The sequence below is a fragment of the Centruroides sculpturatus genome, unplaced genomic scaffold (genome assembly GCF_000671375.1).
Source record: "Centruroides sculpturatus isolate CEXI.00-Female unplaced genomic scaffold, Cexi_2.0 scaffold2455, whole genome shotgun sequence".
In the NCBI taxonomy this organism is placed as follows: domain Eukaryota; kingdom Metazoa; phylum Arthropoda; class Arachnida; order Scorpiones; family Buthidae; genus Centruroides; species Centruroides sculpturatus.
Genome location: NW_019386620.1, coordinates 19834 through 25494, shown reverse-complemented (window position 1 = coordinate 25494; position 5661 = coordinate 19834). Strand labels below are relative to the sequence as shown.

Here is a 5661-nt window from a genome sequence, read left to right as displayed (position 1 = left end):
GAAAAATATTTGCTACTACAAATGGAATTGCCTATGATAGTATACTGGATAAGCGTATTTTTCATCATTCTGATTGTATCGAACACAGTGGCATTGGTCGAGTTTCCAACAATCAAAAGATACAGTGGAAGTGAATTCGAAGCAACGTTATGTTGCATTTACTTCTGGTTTCTGCATCTGCTATTTATAGTACAGATAGCTTCAGTTTTTCTAATATTTTTAATTTCTGGAATAGTCATTGCAAGACGAATTATCAAGTTATCTGAAGAATTACAACAGACAAACACAACTTCTTTATTACTGAATAAAGAATTACAAGAAATCTGCGAAAAGCACACAGAAATTTGGGAGATGTTTGAAATGATCAACAATAAATGGGAAGATCTCCACGCTCTGATATATGCTCATTTTACATACGAAACATGCTTTCTATGTTTTGTCACGATGTTTTTTGACATGGATGTTACAATGCGAGCACTTTACGGCTGCCTTTCGATGATATTCCTAACAGGATGCTTTTTTGTATCATGGGCCATTTCCTACTTGACATCTCTGGTAATTATTATTTTTAATTTTTGATAATACTAATTAAGTATGTATCGCGATCGGCAAATGTTTTGTTGTATTGCGATCGGCAAATGACTTATTCCATCACTGTTCCTATACATTAAATTTAGGAAAGTTTAGGTTTAGTTGTGTCTTGCAACATTGGAGGTAGGGAACCTGTTTATAACTGTCTCTCCGAAAGGACTTTATATGGAAAAGTGACTTGCATTTAGAGGTGATATACGAGATAAAATTCTGGGAAAATTTGCGTGATTTATTTGTTGGTTATGCGTGAAATCATGACCAACAAGTGTTCAGTGCTTATATGTAATTCGCCATTAATGGGTTCTAAAGAAAAACGAAATACGTGTGCCGTTCACAGCTCGGCACACGTATTTGTAAAATCTAAGTGACTCGTACAACATGGAATTCATATAAAACGGAATTATTAACAGTGTTATAAGGGGGTCAACTATTTCTTACAGTTGTACTTTCCATCGGTGTTATCATCAGCAGACAGAATATATCTAAACCTCTCAAAATTAAAGTTATTTATTTATATAGAGAATGTAGGAAAACGGTAAATAACAAACATACATAATAAAGCTTCTATTATTATATAATTGTTTTATATTTTAGATCTACGATAACTTCGTTTCCATACAAAGATTCTCTTCAAACAACTTGTCAGTTGAATTCAAGTACAAGGTGAGGTATAAGTGAAATGTACTTATTTAGTTATAATCCTAACTCGCTACTTATTTAGTTTACTATTTTAAGATGATTTGTTTCATGAAAAGATTCGGAATGAACAAAATGGGAATTTCCATTGGAGGCTTCTTTTACGTTCAAAAAAATTTTGTGATTCGGGTAAGTCGGTGTATTATTGCTAATGTATTATGCAATAAACATTTGTTTTTTGTTTATAGATGGCGAGTGCTTTATACTCAATTTTCTCTTCTGTAGTGCAAGTAACTGGAGTGATGAGCAAACACAAATCGTGTAATTACAGTTCTGTATCCAATAATTCATCATTCGATAATAGTAAATCTGTCTTTTAATAGTTTTAAATCGTACACTTTTATCAAATTGTTTAAGAAGAGTAAGTGAATTAAATAATGTAATGAATTTCTGATTATACAATATTATATACTTTAAAATAAGATAAAAAAATTATAAATATATAGCAAATTATATGACTATTTTTTAATTAAAATAAAAATCTAAAATGCACTTGTATTAATAGTAAAAGCTTAGCCAATATAGAAATTTAAAATGAACATTTCAAGTTGTGTAAATATATTCTACAATAGATTAATTGTAAATTTATGTTTATAATAATATAGTATTTTATAATGCTAAATGAATTTAATCCTATTATTATCAGTATTATTAATAACTAAAATCATTAATTAAGGATATTATTTTTAAAGTGACGTAACTTCGGAAAATACAAATTTAAAAACTCGCAAATTTTAAATAATTACTTTAAATATTAAGGTAAAACCTTAATTATTTATGCAGAGCTTTATCTTAATTCTGTAAATATAGTTTTAACAGTAAAAAAACCCATTAGTTTTGTAAAACATTAGTTTTGATACATGAAATCATAGACTTAAACAACTTTAGAAAAAATTGTAGCATTTAAATGGATAATGCAATAAAACAAAAGGTACATTTTCAAAAACTACATTCCACTATACCTTTAAAATGCAGTCTATTTTTGGATAGTTCTCTAACGTTTTCGGTCTAATTCATAGACCTTCTTAGAGAACTATCCAAAAGTAGACTGCATTTTAAAGGTATAGTGGAATGTAGTAATTAATAATGCAGTTATGGATTTAATAATTTTCAAAAACGTTTAATATATTAAAATCATGTACTAAATGTCACTGTGCAAATTATTACTTAAATAATTTACTTGTAATTTCAAAATAGTTATGCGTTATTTAAGTGAAATTCTAACTTTAGTGGAGGCCCACCAATGGCCACGCAATCTACGTACCCTGAATACTGGGCATTTGGTCGTGGGTAAGCACCTCGTTCGACAGGCTGGCCACATGGAGTTTTCCGGGTTTTCTCTACGTCTGAAATGCCTAAATACCTAAATACGGGCCAGTTTCCCTTAAAAAGACCTCCCGGAAGACATTCCCTCTAGGCAGATTGCCCATAACATACAAACACTTTAGTGAATCTTAAAGTACACACTTTTAAAAAATATAGTGAAACATTAAAATCTTATATTACTAGCGTCAGTTTTATAATTCTATCAAATATATTTTTATATTTATTTAAATTAATACTTTATTACACTGCGTTATTCTACTATAGTCAGATTTGTATAGGAAATAATAGGGCTTAAACCCTGGGCCCCTAAGTGTCGAGGGTCCACAAAAATTAAATAATTATCATAAATTTTTAATTGCATTTCATTAACAATGAGCACTTATTGTATAGTAAAAAAATAGTTAATATTAATAATATAATAATTATTATAATTTATAGTATTATTTGTTTTATTGTAATCAATGTAGCGTAAGTTGTCAGTAATAAATCAATGTGAATATTACTTTATTTTTTATGTTTTTTATATAAGATTTTATCATTTAACACTATTTTGTACATAATTATATTTCAACTCAGATTTCGATGTTATTAAATATGAATTTTAAACCCCAATTTAAAGATTCTTAATTTAGCATAAAATAGGGCCCCCATTGGACTACATTAAGGGAGAATTTAAGTATTTTGGGGCGTAGCACTTAATGTAGTGCTACGCTCGAAAATACCTAAATTCTCCCTTGAATGGGACATTATGCAAATATAATGATCCAAATTATCTTGAAGCATTTGCCATGTGATTTCCACTTTATAATTATTTCACTCTCCAGCATCAACAATATTATTAATGATATACACAGTGTATATTTAATTAAATGTAATTTATTAATTCAGTTGATGTTAGTAAATTTCGATAAAATAATTGTGTGTATTTTGCTTAATGGAAATAGTACTTTCTTTAAATTACTCACTTTGGTCTCTGAATATGTTCGTGTGTATAATATAGTAAATTATTTGAATAATATTATTATTTATAAAGCTTTAAAATATCTAAAATTAATTCTTGTTTCTAAGATTTGTGAAATTTAAAAATCGTAAACTTATCTTTCCCTAGTAGTGCATAAGATAAAAAATGTCACATAGAAAAATTAATTAGAATAATTTTTTTTTTATTCAGAAAATGGCAAACAATAGTTCGCATAAACTTATTGTGACATCATCACTTGGATTTTTTCACAATAATGAAAACACTCTAGAAAAAAACATAGAAAAATAAATATAAATTCAATTCCCTATTGTCAATAAAGTATGTCATCGTCTTTATTTTACTTTAATCAATACAGAGTAAGTGGTCAGTAATCAATCAATGTAATAATATTTTATTTGACATATTATATGATTTTATGGAAACAAAATGTTTGTAATTTTATGATGAATTTGTTAATATTGTAACTTTCATAAGTGTCTTGTGTCATTCGTAGTGCCAACTGTACTGTATAATTATTTGTAGGTATAGTAGCTACAGTAGAATTGAAGATATATTCAGTTTGTACTTTATTTATTAATAAAATTAAAAAAAAAAAATGTGCATATTTTGTTTTGTACGAAGCAAAAAGTAGCAGTATTTGCAGGATTTATTTCCTTTTATAACCAGTTACAATTATTATTTCATTATTAATGAATTAAATTTGTTTTTTTCAGAATGAGGTCTTCTTGTTAGCTATCATGTGGCCTTGAAATTAGAAAAGGGTTTTCTACCTTTGCATTAGAAAAAGAAAAAGATAAAGTAACAAACATTGTTTTTTGAAAAAAAAATGACAAGTTTTATTACCATGAATTATATGTGCAATCTCAACATATCTAACAATAATTAAATTTCCAGAAAACTAATTAATAACAATCAATCATTAGAATAAATCACCACAACGAACAGAAGAAAGCATATCTACTTGGTGTTACAACGGTTATGTACAAATTTATAATACACATGTCTCGTTCCAATGTCATACTTTTACCATTGTTGCATTTGTTATACATCTCATTCTTTCTTTTGACAAGTTACTATTATTACATAAATTTAAAGTACTGAAAATCATTACAAAAAATAATTCTGAGATAAGATTTACTATAAATACATTGTGTTTTATTTTTATAAAATATCCCGAATATTTCTCTTAAAATAATTACGAATCTACAGACAAACCAACATTAGTATANTTTTTTTATTTTGTACGAACAAAATAAATATATTAAAAAATATAAAAACTATAAAAAATTATACTTCAGATGTTAATTTAGTATCAAAAACGTAAAATATTTGAGTAGCCGAAGACATAGCCAAATATTACAGCGCCACAGCACTGGCGAAAATTTAAATTCCTCGACTGGAATTCCTTCGGATAACTGACGTTTCGGATAAACGACCTTCGGAAAAACGACGCTCTAATGTAATTAATTTTGCAAATTCTTATCACTGTTATTTTTCCAGTGCAACAACTCGATTTCTCGCAAAGTATACTGAGACTTCGCTGAGTGTAATAATAAATTGCGATATCTCACTTCAAAATTGGGCTAGAAACAATCTTTTCATGAAATAAGAAAAAATTACTGTGAGAAAAGGATTGATAGCGAAAAAAATTATCGTAATCATCGGGATCGACGATAGTGATTATCGCGAGCGTGTTTTTGTGCCGAATTTTTCCTTCCCAAAAGCTCGTGCACAGTCTGTGAGACGCTGCCGCTGTTTCAACTTTTTTCGCGAGTTAACTCGGCGCGCAATAGAAACGTTATTTATTGCATTTTTCTCAGCTGAAAAAAATTAGAAAACTTGAATTATTTGGAATTTTTTGAAAAATCTCGAGAAAAATGCTGCTAAAAAATTGCCACCAGGCCTCTCTCAAACGCGTGGTGTTCGAGAAAGGGATATAATTGGATACTATTGCATAACACTTTTCTGCAGTTATATTGAGTTAAAAACATTACACTGAATGGGCAAATAATTTAAACAAAGTTATATAAATCTTTATATACAATTATTTAAACTGAAGAAATCAT

General features: G+C 28.2%; 1 long non-coding RNA gene across 1 annotated transcript; it reads left to right on the top strand.

Annotated features, from left to right (window-relative positions):
- Positions 1-535: 535 nt before the first annotated feature.
- LOC111615431 lies at positions 536-3967 on the top strand. The gene is made up of 5 exons (XR_002755079.1): positions 536-555; positions 1186-1254; positions 1327-1416; positions 1476-1648; positions 3785-3967. It is a non-coding gene; the product is annotated as an uncharacterized LOC111615431 (long non-coding RNA).
- Positions 3968-5661: the final 1694 nt, after the last annotated feature.